Genomic DNA, 18,090 nt, shown 5'->3' with positions numbered 1-18,090 from the left:
TTTATATTAGTAATTTTAAACTTGAATCTCCCAGTATATCATTGGCTAATGTTGGAAAACATGTCTGGAACTGAAGAAATGTATCTTGCAAAATGTAATACAGAAGCTTGCATTCATACTAAAGGATCATTGCTTATCTTGCGTGTAAACAGAATTTAGGATAAAGAAATGGTAATTCTGTGGTTGATAGCAGCTCAGGATTCTCGTATGCATTGCAATCAGTAATTGAGCAAGAGGAGAGTACAGAGTTACAGAAAAAAAACAGAGGATGAGTATACATGGAAGAAGAGAAAGAATGGAACAGGATCAGATGACCATGAAGATTTTCATTCATCCAGGTCATGGTATATCAAATATAAGTAATTCCAAAACAACTGGACTTGCTGAGTAATCATTGAAGACGTTTCATCCGAGCAGCTTCTTCAGATCAACTGACTGGTCACCATGTCAGTCTTTAAGCTCAGGTAATTGATAGCAGGACAAACAGGGAAGAAGATGGGGAGCTGCTAGGGACACATTTGGAAGCACAAGGGTTAAAGGACTGTGGTGGCCTAGGAGTGGTACAGAACCCCAAAACATAACATTGCATGTGTAAGCATTAGCTCTTCTTTAAAGGGGACATGTAAAGAAATAATTCCCAAATCATTTATATTGGGTTAGTCAAGTAAAATAATTGTTACTTAAACTATATACATTATTTAAATTTAGTTTCATGGAATAAGATAATCACAGCAAGAAGGCAGCAGCCATTTTGTAAAGACTGTTATTAAGGCAAGCCTTGCATCATGCTAAAATATTATTTATGCACCAGAATGGGAGGCCTGATGCACAGTCCCATGTACTGGCTACACAATTAAACAGTGGGGTTGGAGGGGGAATGTGAGAAATGCTGTGACATCTAGGAAGTCCAGAATAAAAAAGTGAAAGCAATTGCCTGCCTCGCCTCTATGCCTGAGGCATTGAGGCAGTGCAGGCAATATAAGATTGACAGCTGGGATTTTGAAATAACTTTTATTAAGATATATGAGCTATAACAGGATCAGATGTTGAGTGTAATTGGGGGGAGAGTGGGGCAAGTGCTGAGGATTAGGAGAGAAACATGGAGAGCACATGCTGACAAAGAACAAGAACATGTAGTAGGAAAAGGCAGGAGCCAGTGTTGAGGAAAAGGAACAGCTATGGAATAGAAGGAGAATGAGACACAAAAGAAGGGGTAAAAATAACTTGAAATGAGAAAAAAGAAGAGAAACTATTAACAAAAACAATGAAGCCAATTTACTTTTTTTATATTGGTGTTCAATTTCAACAGTAGCAACCACTCAGCAAGTTGTTTTTCTTTTCTGGCTCATACAACTGGGAACCCACGAAAGTAAATCAGACCCAATAAACCATAAAGAAGTATGGACAAATGGTTAAGTCAAGTCATTTAATAACTAAACACTAGTCAAAATGATCAAAATCATAAATCATAAATCTTACATTGCAAACAAATACAATATGTGGTTATTAATGAATCACATTCATTGCCATTTGTGATGCATGAAATGATTTATGCAAAACTGAAAACTTAATTCATCAAGAGTAATATGTGATGACGAATTCTAAATTAACTTGTAATTAATTATTCAAATAAACTCGTGAATTAATCCATTTAGAATGTCTACAGTTTCTACTGATTCACAAATCATGTTTTTGATCTGTAACTCAGCCTTTTACATATTAAGGTTACCTGAACATGTGTAATTAACAGTGGAAATGTAATGTATTTGCTGCAATATATAACATAGAGACGTCCATTCAGCTTTCAATTTCCTGCCGTATGCAAATTAACCTGAGTGCAAGACCTCTAGCGAATCTGCGATAGGCAGAAATGAATGCTAGTGCATCTTTGTGTTCAATTGCCCATATTGGCGAAGTAACGCTAGCGAAAAGTCGCCAGCATTTGATGCCCATGACAAAACTCAGCATTTTAGTAAATTAGCGTTGTCTGAGCAAATTTTCACCTGGCAAAGTGTGGTGACGAGTGCAAAGCCCACAGGCAGTGGGCATGAAGAGTTCTTTTTGAAAACTGATGCCATGAATACACAAGCACACATTACACATTTAACAAAGCTGCAAATCTTTATCGTAAATGACAAATTCATCTTCATCTCTCTTTTGAACTTAAACTTGTTCTCTCAGCCTAAAAGGTGATTTTACATTAAAATCTACAAACTATATTCTGTATTAAAAACTGTTGCGGGACATTTATGCTTAGGATCACTTTATCCAAAGGATTATTTCCTTGTTTGAGTATTTTCCACATCTTACCAAACAGTCCATCAAATAAAATAGAAATCAGAAGCAGTAGAGTTTGCAGATGAAACTGTCAGGTCAGGGGGAATGTTGCTGTTGTTGCAACAGAGCTTAGCGAGCACATAGATATTTTCTATTTGTAATGAATAATTTAAAGTGATATCATCATACCCCAGTAAGGATCTGTTATTTTAATTTTACAAAATATTATGAAGACATATTTTACTGTATTCAGACAGTTAAAAGTTTCTCCAATCATTAAAAATTGGTCAAAGAGTACTAAAAAGAACTAAAAGTACACAAGCATGACATTCAGGGCTGGGCCAGGAGCTACTGGCAAGGCAAGCAGGGTTAGACTGGGAGTCAGTGGAGGGAGGGTGACAGTGGAGGGCAGGTGGGGATTGGGTTTGGGTCTTAGGTGCCCTCCGTGTTTTTCCCAGTGTCCTGCCGGCCCAGTCCGACCCTAAGGCAAGTACCATTTGCCCCCACCTGCTCAAGCTCAGTTGCCCACCATCCATAAGCCACAACAGCCCCTCTTCCATTTTTCATCTCAGTGTCCACCCCACTTACCCATGGGCTGCTCCAATTGCACTTCAGAAAATTTCAGCCAGGGTGAACCCAGGGCATCTGTAGTAGAAGGTACCAGGTATTTTTCTTATATTGCAACCTAGAAGCACTCTGGGTGCATGCCTACTCCAGCCCTGAGCAAATTCATAGAGACCAAAGAAACTAGTTATCCTGGGAAGAATTTTGGTGCAAGATTTTCCCCATAAATCACATAAACACCCCATAAACACCCCATAAACACACTATAAACTGAAGCTTACTTACTGGGCTTAAAAGCATAGCCAATAACCTTCTTACTGTGGTTGGATCCTGTAAAGCCTTATGGAATTGGGAGTGTGATTTGTTCAATCAGGTTGGGTTTGAAACACTGTTGTGACACAGTAGTATCACAATTCCTTGGTAAATTGAATGTTGCGGTTTTTAACCATTCCCTAAAGGCACACCTACAATAACAAGCAAGGATTAAAGCATACTTTTGCTTAAACACATGGGAAACAATTACATGACTTATCACAGCTAAGTTATACTAACTTATATGTTTAAGCAAGGATAATGTAATCCTACCCTGTTAGGTGTGCCTTGAAGGAGTAGAAAAAACAATGCAAGCTTTTATTTGAAAATTTTGTAAATTACATTTTTTTTTTAAATATTTTATTCATTTTATCATGAGTGCATGACATGTACAAGTGGTGCCAGTGATGTTAATTAATGTTGTTACCCCAACTACTGAAGGAGTCTCCAGTTAGCATTGACACTGCTTATAGCAGTTAACCCATTGGGTCACACTGCAGAGTAGGAGGACCTAAGGGGGTTGCAAATTTGTCCCAGTACAGAGACCTCCAGTGTTATGGCCGCTGTGAAGTGTTCAGGCCTGGATCATCTATTCACTGTGTATATCTCTGTATGTGCCTGAGAAAGAGAACATTTTAGTCCCTGGTGCTGACCAGTAGCATACAGTTTCTGCATATTTAAATATTATCTTTTGAGCAGGCGCAGTTTCTTGTTTCCTCTGCTGAGAAACTGAGGGATGGAATTTGGTGCAGGCGGGAGCAGCTTATGTGCGCTGGGCCCCTCCAAAGGTTTTTTTTTGGGGGGTGGCCAACACTCGATTGTTATGCCACTGCTGATTATCAACAGGTGTTAAGTGTAAGGCAAATGTAATCCTACTCTTTCCAGTATATAGAAATTCATCAGAACTAAAGCCAAAGTATTTTGTCTGTTAGAATTTATGCCTGAGGTAATAATACTGATAAGAATAAATAATGCTTCTACTTGTCATAGACTTGGTGTAAAGAAATGTAAAAGCCCAAAGAGCTGCTGTATGTACTGTGCAAAGTTTGATACCAATCTCTTGACACCTGTAGCAAACAATTGGCTATAAGCAAACGAAATAACTTAATTGTGTAAAAAATATATAGTTATTAGAGGTCAAACTAAATGAAATGATGAATTACATTTTCTAAGCATTATCTGTCACATAAAATGGAAACTTGCAATCTATTGTCAGCCATAAAATATACATTTCTGGTTATTGTAATTTGAAAACTGATGTTAATCCCCACCAAAAAAAATAAATAAATAGAACCTCAGTATGGTAATTTTACCATTATATGACTGGATAAATAAGAACCAGAATATTCATGTATAAGAAAACGGGATTCGTGCATGATGCAGTTATCAAAAGAGATAGCTTAGATGCAATTACATCAAACCACCAGGTACAGTTAGGGTCTATAAAGGTTACAATACAGACTAAAGTTTCCCAGATACACAGATATTCACAGAAACAGTTGTGGTAGAATTTGGCTGGTACAGAAGTCAGACCAATGGGTCTCATTTGCAACCGTTGAGGCAATGCACCCTACCCTGTGCTTAGTGCTTAAGTTCAGCAGCACTATTACCCTCTCCCTTAACCTCCTAGAGAGTAAAGTAGTTGGGGCAGAATGGGGATAATGGCCTGTGAGGGGGCAGGGATCTCAGGTCCTTATCTAGCCTCCTCTGGCTGTGGCCATTTATATAAGTACCACTAGTAAACATAATAGATTAAAAGCTGTAGTAACAGATATGTTGCTCCAATAATTAAAAATGTCCATGCCTTTGGAACAAACAGCACATCAAATAAAAACCCAACAATGGTATTAAAGATGCAATTTACAACAGCTGCAAGGATGTGAACCCGAAGCAGCTACCATTTTTATACAGGAAATGTAATAAAAGTTAATGGCCAATGACCAATATGTTGTTACAATACTGTGTACATATTAGCACTCATTTAATGCAAGTCTTGTGAAAAGTATTTAGTAAGTTATCCTCAACAGGAAAAATGAATTCAGTTTTGGCACTTACATATGCTCAGTGTACGTAATAAAACTTTTACTGGGAAAGTCATACTTTTGTGAGAATAAACAAAACTTGCCATTTTAAGTTGTAATTCATTATTTGTCTAACAACCAATATTACTTTGCAAAATGTGATATTCATTTTATGGTTTTCCATAATTTTACTTTGCTCCCTGCCAACTGCTGTGCACTTGGACCACGACCTGGCATGATCTTGTACCTTGTAAAAAGGCAATTTACAGATAACCCAGTGCTAAGGGCCTTCCATTATGAACACACCACTGGCGGACTGCAGCCAACCTAAAATGCAGCTGAAGGGATTCATTGAAATTGAAGAATGAACTCAAGAATGGAATATGGAATTTTATTTATGCCCTTATCTACAGTACTGTAAATATGCTGCTCCTCTTTGGATAGCTCACTGAGTTTCATCCACTCAGTTAAGCCCTGCATGTCTCTTTAGTTTGAAATGCCTGCCTTGAAAGCTCTGCCAATTCTAGCGTAGTCTAAAATAATGTTTAACGAGAGCTCAGATATAAGATGAATATTAAAGGTCAGAAAGTAAGTTGAGCAAAGAAATACTATAGGTACATTTGCAGTAAGTTGTACACACAGACAATCAATCATGCTCATTCCTATTATAATAACATACATTAAACTCCAGTCCAAAACCATCTGTGAATTGGTGGACATTTTTGCCAGGGGCCACATCAGTATGGCAACCATGCATTGGTTTGAATAAGAGACTGGAATATGAATAGGAGAGGCCTGAATAGAAAGATGAGTAATAAAAAGTAGCAATAACAATAATATTGCGCATTTGTTTTTTAGACCCCCATTTGAAAACTGGAAAGGTTTCAAAGAAGAAAGCAAATAATAAACTATAAAGAATAAAAAAGTCCAACTTAAAGGAATTGTTCAGTGTAAAAATAAAAACTGGGTAAATAGGTAGTCTGTGCAAAATAAAAAATGTTTCTAATATAGTTAGTTAGGCAAAAATGTAATGTATAAAGGCTGGAGTGACTGGTTGTATAACTTGTCAGTCAGAACACTACTTCCTGCTTTTCAGCTCTCTTGGTTTAAACTGACTGGTTACCCTGGTTACCAGGCAGTAACCAATCAGAGACTTGAGGGGGGGCACATGGGTCATATCTGTTGCTTTTGAATCTGAGCTGAACGCTGAGGATCAATTACAAACTCACAGAACAGAAATGTACCATGTGGCCCCCCTTCAAGTCGCTGACTAACTCAGAGTTATAGAGCTGAAAAGCAGGAAGTAGTGTTCTGGCTATTATATTAGATATAAAGTCACTCCAGCCTTTACACATTACATTTTTGGGTAACTAACTATATTAGAAACATTTTTTATTTACACAGTTTTTATTTTCACACTGAACTATTCCTTTAAACGTTGTTTTCCATGAAATTCAAGTTTTCAAGTTTTTTGGTCAAAATTTTAATTTTCGGGTTAAAAAAACTCGAATTCTTCAAGATTTATTATACCCCGACCCTGGAAATAGCTTGAATCTTAAAATACACCACCTAATGCCTGTCGAGGTCATGCAGGAGTCAATGGCAGAGGTCCCTTGAACCATTTGAAGATGTTACTAGCCTTCATGATGTTCGGGTTTTGCCCAGCTTGAGTGATTCAAGTTTTTATTAAATTATTTTTAGAAGATTTCTTAGTAAGCTATGGAAATCCAAATTATGGAAAGAACCCTTATCAAAAAAACCCAGGTCCCGAGCATACTGGGTAGCAGGCCCCATACCTGTATTAATTTCAGGACTCCCTTGTGTCTGTGAGAACCTATATTTAGTATCTTACATTCAACTGTGCTTAATTTCATAGCAGTCTGAACTGGTGCATTGACACTAGGCATCAGATGTAAGGAGTGTGTCTAGGTGCAAGTACCTTGGCAAATAGCATTAAGTGTGCACAAAATTGCATGTAATCTTGTGTTTGCACTTGAATGTGCATTCCAACCACAATAAGCTTTCATTTAAAAATACAACACACTATACATTTAGGGGCAAATTTATTAAGGTTCGAGTTTTCTACTAAAATCAAAGTTTTCAAGTTAATTTTTTGGGTCAAAATTTACATTTTCGGATTATAAAAACCCCTCTAATTTATCAGGTTTTATTGGAAAAAAACCTAAAATTTTTCAAGATTTATTTTACCACGACCCTGGAAATATCTCGAATCTAAAAATACACCATCTTAAATCTGTCAAGGTCATGTAGAAGTCAATGGAAGAGGACTTTGAATCATTTGAAGATGTTAATAGCCTTCATGATGCTCAAGTTTTTTTCGGAGGGTTTTGCCAGAAAACTCGATCAATTAGAGATTTTGGGTTATTAACCCCAAATTTGCTTTTTCAAGTTTTTTCCATTCAAATTTTTTTTTGTGAGTTCATTTGAGGTATACAAAACTCTAAAATTCGATCTTTGATAGATAAAACCCTTAAACTAATGCCATTTAAAAACTGATTTGCTTAACAGAAAATAGGCCCCTGAATTCCCAGTAGACATTGGGCCAGATTAAAAGCTGATGTTGATAACCTTCGTGATGTTCAAGTTTTTTTCGGAGGGTTTTGCCAGAAAACTCCATCAATTTGAGTTTTTTGGGGTTCTTAACCCCGGATTCACTTATTGAAGTTTTTTTCCATTTAAGTTTGAGTTCATTTGAGGTATACAAAACTGTAATATTGAACCTTTGATAGATATTTAAAAACAGATTTGCTTAACAGAAAATGGGCCCCTGTATTCCCAGCAGACATTGGGCCAGATTCAATTCAGTGAGGAAAAGTTATCTCATGGTTTATCATGTGAAAATTCATGGACGAGATTCAATTCCAGGAGAAATATTTCTCTCCAAATTCAGTTCCATTTTTTCCCATAGAAATAGAGTTTTCACATGAGATACGTTTTTCTGAATTGAATTGCATTTCAAATTGAATCTCCTCCATGATTTTTTACGTGATAAAACTTTTTCTCACTGAATTGAATATAGCCCTTTGATAGTGATGGGCGAATAAATACGCCAGGCATGGATTCGCAGCAAATATTCGCATTTCACTGCCCGCAAACTGCATCAAAAATTCTGCGGAGAAAAATCCTCTGCGACAAAAAATTTGCCACGCATCAAAATTGGTGTGTGCATAAAAATTATCTTGTGTCAAAATTATCCGGACGCCCACTGACTTTAATGCATTTAAATAGATGTGCGTATAAAAATTTACGCTCACGCCAAAAATTGTCACATGTCAAAATCATTTTGACGACCATTGACTTCAATGTGTCAATCACTACCCATTGAGAGAAGTATTTATTCCATCTAGTTAAACTGTCTCAACCTAAATAAAAAACGGAAATAAAAGCAGATAGGCGGCACTCTGGATAAAATTGAAAGAGGATTTTGAAAGAGAGGCTGAGCATCTGGACTCGGAGTGCCGCCTATCTGCTTTTATTTCCATGTACTACAGCTGAGGCGCTGGGGGCAGAGCACCTGGATTCGGAGTGGAGCAAATAGAGGAAATTGACCCACAAGTGTTGAGTCTGGAGCTATCTAATTGACTATATGAAAAAACACTGTATTTCAGGGAACTTTGACATGTGGCTCTCAACAGCCTTCAACAAAATCTTTTAGGGGTGCTGGGACTTGTAGTAGAGCAACAACTGGAGATTCACAGTTGCAGATCGCAAACTGACATAATGCCAGTATGTGTTACAGCAGATTGTCCAATAAAAGAATGCACTGACTTTTAACATCAGTGCCATTCAACATTCTAAATTCCACTTTGGTAAAACCACCAACAAAGAATGCATTTTAAGTAAATGCAAAACCTCCTGACCAGGGAAAGGAACATAACTAATTTCTGTAAACTGAAGTCAAAGAATTACATTCCCCCTCTCCCATCTTTTTAAAATATACAGGAACTGACAAATTACACTCTAGAGTTTTGGGTAGCTCCATATATGGAAAGATTACTTAGCTGGGGTTTGCCACTAGCTAAATGTAATGAGTCTGTCCCTCATTTAATGGCAGACTAAACTAAGTCAATCACTGTCATAGAAAAGAGGCCATTATATTCTAATCAAAGACTTAATGCCACTGATATTATAATTATAATTCTCATGGGGAAAATCTGACCATGAGTTCTATTTATTGTTTTTATAGCTCATATTCAAATTCAATATATGTCGTAGTGTTGGACACAATGTACATCATTGTTTCCTTACCTTAAGTGTGATTTAAAATACATTGGTCCCTTCTGGCTCAGAGACGTAGCCTCTGAGAAAATAAACAACGTCAATGCTCTCCCATTACACCTACTGCACAACTTTGCTCCCTCTACTTTCCATCAGGCAGTGGTGCACCGAGAGTCAAAAAAAAAACTTGGCTGGTTTAGGTGCCTAGATGGGAGCTGCAGAGGGGACCACTTGTGATGGGAGTTAACAGAATAAGTATAGCTAGGCATCTTTACTATATGACTGTAATATATGGGATATATTTCCTCAGCTGGATACCATTTATTTAAAATCATATAATAAACACTATTAGTTTAATAAAGTGTTAAGGCATATTAACAACTTCTCAAAGTAAAGTACAGTACATTATATTAGTAAAGGTATAGGATCCATTATTCGGAAACCCATTTTCCAGAAAGCTCCAAATTATGGAAACATCTCCCATAGACTCCACTTTATCCAAGTTATCCAAATTTTTTTAATTGATTTCCTTTTTCTCTGTTATAATAAAACAGCACCGTGTACTTGATCCAAACTAGATATAATTAATCCTTATTGGAAGCAAAACCAGCCTATTGGGTTTATTTAATGTTCCTATGATTTTCTAGTACACTTAAGGTATGAAGATAGAATTACAGAAAGATACATTATCCAGAAAACCCCAAATCCCGAGCCTGATGGATAAAAGGTCCCATACCTGTACATTATATACAGTACCTATATTGCAGGCAGCAGAAACATCACACTGCCATATATGTAGTATGGCTGCACAGAGGTTAATAATAGTTGGCAATGAATCCTGGGTTAGTATGGGAACAATTCAATCCAACCAAGCTGTCTCTGTTACTCTCTTCTGCAACAGACTCATATTTAAAAAAAAAAATGCAAAGCAGTGATATGTGCCTTTGGCATCAACAACATTGATGTTTCCATGCTTGCGCTGTGTACAGTAGAACGATTGCTATGGATGCTATGGAAATAATACTGTCACCAGTTACTAAAGAGCTAACCCCCAGTGTAGGGAAACCCATCAGGTCCTCCCAACACCATTGTCCAATAAAGCTACCAGGGTCACCCTCCCAGTTAATATACTTTATAAATATACAAATTAGGGGAAGAAGAGCTACACATTCATTTACAACTGTAAAGGTTGTTAACACTAATCTTACCTGTACCATAACTCTGTTGTGTTGCCTTAATTCACCTCTTATTTGGCACATATAGTAATCAGATAACTTTCACAGCAATAAAGGCAAGATTGGCAGCTTGACAAAGATCTTCTAAATCATTTGTATGTAAGTATTGATATCAGCAAATCTAACAGATAATATTCAATGAAGTAAAACAAGAAAATAATATTCAGTGCACCTATATTATTTCTGGTAGGAGCTCACAATTAACAGGAGACAAATACAGTACCACACCATCTGATTAACATGTTTGCCTTGCACGGCTCTAGTAATGCAGACAACACATCACAATATGCACAGACAATTCTGTGTTTGTAGTGATAGAAGACTGACAGCTATACAGATCCCACTGAAGCAATATGTGTTAAGAATGTCACTACAAGTTATCATTATTATTAAATTATAAAGCTCACAACACTGTACAATCGAAGGGTAAATACACTGGATACACAGAATACTGAACGTGCAAAATACATAAAAAAGTACGAATGATAACTGTTGCAAAAGGTAAAGTGGAGCCTGCTCAATAGAGCTTACAATCTAAAAGGAGAAGTGTGCACATGTTTTAGGTATTCCAGTGTACACTCCATAAAAGAACAACAGAGAGAACTCATTTGCACACAGCTCTTCATGTAGCTGAAATCTGGCAGCCTTGGCTTTGGCTAATACTCTACAAGCCTTAACATAATGCGGTTTAATGCGTGAAAACACCCAAGGTTTATCCCATAAGAAGTTACATTACTATCCAGCAGCTTTGCAGGCTTCACATTAGCAATCAACAAAGATTAAGGAGCATAGGAACCGAGTCACAACAAGCAAGCCTTCTTCATGTGTTCAGCACCAAACTTAAATGCTTAATAACAGCCAAGGGGTTAAACAGAACCGAGGATTTACTGTATGCTTAATACTAATATGGCATTCCTGGAATGCCTGCAAAATATTTTTTTTTCCTGTTATAGCTCATTAAGTAAGATTTGTAGAATATAGATCATGAAGGTGTGCTTGGAAATGGTTAACTTTTTTTAGTCCCATATGATCTTACACTCACACACACTCCTTTCCAAATGCAAGTAATAGCATCAGACAAAGTCTTCAATGCTGTATTAACTAGAGAGGCATGTCTTGTAACAGGAACACATTTTAGCACTCTACACCTTCTTATACATGGGAAACATATGCAAGAGCCAGAAACGTACCCTACAAGTTCATATACTGGAAAATCAGCAAAAATAGAATAATATGATTTAGCAAGCAACCACCTGTTGTATAAAAATAACATGATCTAAGACCATCTGCATTCCTGTAGGTTATGGACCACGCACAGTATTTTATCAAAACTGCATCTATTTGCCTTAAAGAGCCAGTGCATGAATATAACAGTTAAATTATAAACTTGCGGTCTGTGAAGCTTCCAATTTCATCAAACTCATTTCAGAACAACTGTTCACCTGCTGCTTTCATAAACCCAAGTTTTTGGTAAGAAATTACAGAATAAAAAAAAAATCACAGCAGAAAAATGCACACTACTTTCAAAGGACAGGCATTTCAGGTCTTTTAGTGTTAAATGCCAATTCCAGTATTACAGAAGTTTTTGCAAGTGGCGCTGCAGAGTGCCTCATAATAACCTGCTAGGAGGTTACCCTAAAACACACACTCAGTTTGGATAGTGCTTACACTACATGGAAAAGCCTTCATCAGACGCTGCAGTACGTCTGCACTAATCATAATACAAAGTTTCAATCTAATAAACAGAGTCAGTATTTACATAGGGGAGAGTTTAGGTAGATGCTTACCTGTGCTGCAGAGTGTCTGACGATCACAAGAAGGTAAAATCCTGGCTAAACCAGTTATTTTGTAGCCTCTTGTATCCTAGTCCACAAAATGCTTTGAAACCCAGCTGAGCCATTCACATGTCTGTTCTCATTCACTGGTTTCAGGAGCTCCAGTATTAAGGCTGACTCATAAGGCAGTACATTTCCTCTAGGTCCTAGTGCCTTTCTGAAATGAACCAGGTGTGTTTCACATTCTTCTCTCTCTTTTTTTTGTTCCTGTGCAGCACATCTAGGGAAATTTCAGTTTTAGAAGAGTTTAGGGAATTAGTTATAGAAAGGAAACTCATCGCTTTAGTCCATCATAACGTAAATATCTTATTCGTCCTCTCTTAATCTACACGAGGAAAGCTGATAATAACCCCTAGAGTGATGGGAAAGTTTAAACTAGGATTATGCCTCAGCCTATCCCCATCAAGCCTGTGCTGGTGTTTTTAAGTGCTCCGCACACCAACTGATTTAAACCCTTTGAAGGGATTCTTTTACTTTAAAAGGGGACAATGTGCCACCCTGAAGAAGATTTTGTTTTTCAGTAGCTTCCCCTTTGATATGTCAGCCAGACGCTTTTCATTTGTGAAAAAGTAAATAACACAATTAGCTTTGTTGAAGAACAAATATTTCCTATGGGAGATCTTATGGCATTGCCTAATGAATTTAAATCATCACTGTATTGTAATCTGCATATTGAGTAAAAAAATATTTATACTTAAGCATTACAATGTAATTACAAAACTATAAGTAGCAATAAATTGAAGCAATTGTTTACATTAGAAACATTATTGGTATAATAAATATTTTCTTAAGTAATATGTAATTATTTATTAATTTAAGGTACAGCTTTTTATAATGGAGGCATAAGGATTCCCATTGTGCAATTTCCAGAGTGTGTGAAGCTGCAGTAGGGCGGAATGTGAGTGTAACACCCCTTCCCCATTATCACACCAGAAGGAAGCCAGCTCCTTTGCAAAGATACACAGAAAAGCTGGCATAAATAAATGGTGCCCTTATTTCACAGCCAGCATTCTTTTTTATGACTGAAAATAATAGCAAACAGATGTAACAAAACTAACACTACCAGGGGGCATGTGTGGCTCTATGAAGGATATATATGTATTATGGGACCTGTTATCCAGAATGCTTGGGACCTGGGGTTTTCTGGTTAATGATCTTTCCATAATTTGGATGTTCATACCTTGTCTTAAAAAAAAATATTCTGCAAAGATTAAATAAACCAAATTGGCTGTTTTTGCCTCTAATAAGGATTATTTATATCTTAGTTTGGATCAAGTACAAGGTACTTTTTTACCATTAGGGCTGTACTCACACAGACGCATGTATGCGCCGAACGCAGGTGAAATGCAACATGCTGCATCCCACATGCGTCTGTGTGAGTACAGCTCCCTTCACAATAATTGAGTGCGTCTACTCCTGTGCTCCCAGGTAGGAAAAACTGCCCGTGTGTAAGAACCCTTACAAAGAAAAAGGTAATTATTTTTAAAAATTTCAATTAGTAACAATACAACTCTAATGCAAAGTAAATATAGCTTAAAAAGCTATCGATCATTAGTAGTGATGGGCGAATTTGGGGCGTTTCACTTCACCGAATTTCCAGCGAAATTTGCAAAACGGCGAAACATTTGCGAAAGGCCGCCGGTGTCCGATTAGCCCATCACTAATCATTAGATTTAAGCAGATGTTGCTACCATTGTTTTATGGCAATCTGACCACTGGAGGGCATAGATTCATTAGAGTCTATACATGGCATTTTATATTTCTTGATCAGAATATCCAGTATGACTAATATTTAATGAAATAACATTCCACATGCAGTATAACTTGTGCCTGGATGTTGTACTGAAAAATTCAATAAATGGAAAACTTACTTATATGTGGTTATGTCTATTTAGCACTAGGTATCCTGTCCACTGTAGGTTCTTGACATTGAGGAATGTATCTATAAATCTTCTCATAGAATATCTTTCCATAGATGACAGCACATTTCCCAAACAGGAGTACATGTTTCCTTTGCATTTCTCACATTATGATAAAGCATGATGAAAGGGAAACTGCTTCGCCCATCCTGCTAAAGACAATATAGGAAAAACTGGGTACTAGGAAAGGAATGTAAAAATTTGTAATCGTTTTTCTTAAAACCCTGCACTGGCACCAAATGGTATAAATGACATAGTGAATGCCAATTCATATGGCCAGTAAGAAACTGTAGATAATGAGTAGCCATGTGCACATAATATACAATTATTAGGGATATATAAAGCACTATTTTGGGTCGATTTATATTCCAAGAACATCAAGGCACACCTTGCACAAGAACTGTATCTTCAAGGCCAGAAAAGTGGTGCCATAAGAACTTCCCATCCATGTTATATCCATTGTTGCTGCTTGGTCTATCTGGAAAAATAAATCAATACATAAAACTGTTTTAGTATCTTCTGGAAGCACTTGTGTTGTGTTATCCACATAAATACTGAAAAAGATGTGTGAGTGGTAAGGGAGTAAGAAACATAGAGGGGATGAAATACAGTAAAAAAAATGGAGAGAAAAATAGGAGGAGTAAAGAGTCAGGCAATTTGATCATAGAGCTAAGCATGTTCCCCAATATTAGATGCAGCTCATGAAAAGAAATTGTTGAGGCTAATGTGCTTTTAATCAAACATGACCTGGTAATAAGAGTTCTTATCCCAAAAAAAGGTAAAAAGATGTGCAAGGGATTATGCACCTGACATCTATTTATTGTACCTGCAATGGTGAAGCATCAGGCCCAGGTCTCCAACTGCACCGGTTTTGGGTAATGTCAGACTGCGGTGGCATACATGTCTGACCCTTTTGTAACCCCGAGTGTTCATATAAGGTTGAATATAAGGTTGTGAAAAAGTTTTAAAAAACGTGGGGCTGAATATATTCTGGGCACACCACTGAGCACAATGTAAATCTTAATAAAACGCACGTATGGATTACTATAGACTGATATGTCATTTATTTCTGTGTTTGTATTTGCACTTGGGATGCTTTGTATAAACACACATCACCCTGACCTTCCACGAGAGCTGTGGATCCCTGGCACAGATAATGTGATTTATAATAAGAATAATAACAGCAAATATATGAGATATACTATGTGTAATATTTCTTAAGCATGACATGATTATACATCATTAATGCAAAATGAGCCTCTCGTGAATGTTTACTTTGGATATATTCATTGTATTTCTAAATATCTACAAAAATACAAACTGCAGTGACTGGTAAATTACCCTTCCTGTAGATAGCTTTAGCATTTTATTAGACATGATTGAAAGGTATGACATGATTTCCCCCTGCTGCCTGCAAAAATGATATGAAAGTATAACTACTTGCATTAGATGTGTTTCTGAGCTAGATATACACATTCCTTCATTCTCTGAACTTTTTATTTGCATTATATAGGAATTGCACTTCCTGCCCTCTGCCCCCTTCATGGAAACTTAGCATTTCTGTTCTGTATTGAGTAGTATAAACTTACAAAGTGCTCTGTGCAATTTCACTCGTTCAGAATGAAAATCAGACGGAGCTAGAGTCAGCTTTTTAATAAGCCATCCATTTAGAAAGAATGAGGGGTAAAACAGGGATTTTCTTTTTATTGTTGAGGTTTTAAAGACACATTGCTATAAATAAGGAAAACAGAGCTTGATTACAAGCGACAGCATAATCATTCATAAGATCACTACCTAGTACAGAAAAACTAGAAGAAAAAACTAAAAAGTATATTCTGAATCAATCTGAATCCAAGCCCAGTAATATATACTCTTATGGATATTTATTAATATAATGATGAGCGAAAATCATTTTTGTCGCCCATCGCTATAGATAAAATTCCAAAATGTTTTTTTGTGAACTTTTTTAGCATTATCAGATTGTACATGTTTATAACTAATATTTGGTAGCTGCAGTGTGCATACAATGCTTTAAAAAGGTAGAAACTGAAATCTAATTGAATTGATTTTTTTCTCTGATAACACAACTCCTTAGAGTCAAGGCAGGCATTCCTGTCTGGAATGCTTGTGCCCTCTTGTGGACAATAAGACATTAAAAGAGTAGGGTAATGAACAAAAACCTACCTGTTGCCAGCAGTGAGACAGATCAGCTCCCACAGTTCAAGGACAAAAAACAATTAGAAACAGAAGCCGTTATTTTCACAGTAGCCTGTAATTTATCCTCTTCCCTGCGTCTTTTTCTCCCTTAGTCCTTCTGGAGTAGATTCAATGCAAAATTACTACAATGTGTTTTGTGCCAAAAAACAGATTTCATTCTCGCTGTGTATTTATAGTACCCAGCTCTGAAGACCTCATTCTGACATACTCAAGATAAGGATGGTGGAAAGTATAGAACACGTTTAACTGCTTGGTTGCCTTTTGGCACCAGGAATAAAAAAAACCTGCCATTTCTAAATAAAGCACGTCTCAGTTAAACCAAGGATATGTTATTGGTAATATTAAATATGTATTTTAGCACCAGGCGAAGACAGAAAAAAAAACCAGAGGGCTAGTGCATCCAAAATGATGAATGTATTATAGTGACTTTATAAGAACAGCATTCTGATAATTTTCAGATCATCTCAGATATTTGTACACTGACTCACTTGTCCAAAGTTTGGGGTTTGGCCTGGAGTTTTTTCCCCCTCTGCCAGCAGCTGCTCCTTCTCTGGAGACACAGGAATTAGGATGTGTTTTCTGTAGCTCTAGGGATGTTGACTGTGACTACATCTGTGCTGTTTATTACTTGTTAGCATGCAAGGGTGAACTGCTTTCTGGTGTTTTTACTTTACAACATAGGACTGGAGTCTCAACACCTATTATTTTAGTGATCTCTTCACACACAGACTGGTATGCTTTTGTTATATCTAAGATAACCTGGTTCCTTGTACTTGCATTCAGTGTAAATATTTTTGTTGCAGGAACATGCATCTAAAACACAAAAGATACATTGCCCTGGACTGTGAAGTAACTTGATAGTACAGGGCCCCACAGCAATTATTTTTCAGGGCCCCAAAATGTCTAGCGGTTGACCTGTTTTACCAGTATTTATTGAAATTGTATATGAATTAGGGCCTCAAGGGGCTCCTATACCTCCTGGGCCCCCCTTGCGGCTGCAGGGTCTGCTTCCTCTGTAGTTACTCCCCTGGCCCTGGATACAAACCAACAAACTATAGATATATAAATAATAAAAGATCTTCCTTCCATCTACTTTTGCTTTATCAAATGAATCAGCTTCCATTCCCTACAAAATTAATATGGAATGTGGTGGTTTGTAGTTGCAATTTATTGCTATCTAAAATTAGGATTTAAGGTTATGGCATGCAAGGCATAACGTGTGTGGCACTAGCATTATTATTTTCAATGTGACCAGTCTTTCTTTTACTGGAAATAAAAAAAATCCTATTTTGAACCAGATATTTTGTGTCATCACTAGGGATGTCGCGGACTGTTCGCCCGCGAACTAATTCGCGCTAACATCGGCCGTTCGCGTCCGCCGAATGTTCGCGAACGTCGCGCGACGTTCGCCAATTTGGGTTCGCCTTAGCTGGCGCTTATTTTTGACCTCTCACCCCAGACCAGCAGATAC

At 37.1% G+C, this 18,090-nt stretch overlaps 1 protein-coding gene across 1 annotated transcript in view; it reads right to left on the bottom strand.

Annotated features, from left to right (window-relative positions):
* Positions 1-12,852, bottom strand: part of ngf.L (nerve growth factor L homeolog) — a 63,024-nt gene extending 50,172 nt beyond the window's left edge. Inside the window, exon 1 of the mRNA XM_018246345.2 lies at positions 12,436-12,852. The gene's annotated coding sequence lies outside the window, so the exon portion shown is untranslated. The remainder of the gene's footprint in view (positions 1-12,435) is intronic.
* Positions 12,853-18,090: the final 5,238 nt, after the last annotated feature.

Source organism: Xenopus laevis, chromosome 2L, assembly GCF_017654675.1.
Source record: "Xenopus laevis strain J_2021 chromosome 2L, Xenopus_laevis_v10.1, whole genome shotgun sequence".
NCBI classification, from domain to species: domain Eukaryota; kingdom Metazoa; phylum Chordata; class Amphibia; order Anura; family Pipidae; genus Xenopus; species Xenopus laevis.
Note: the sequence above shows the minus strand (reverse complement) of the source record. Positions and strands in the feature narration are given on the sequence as shown.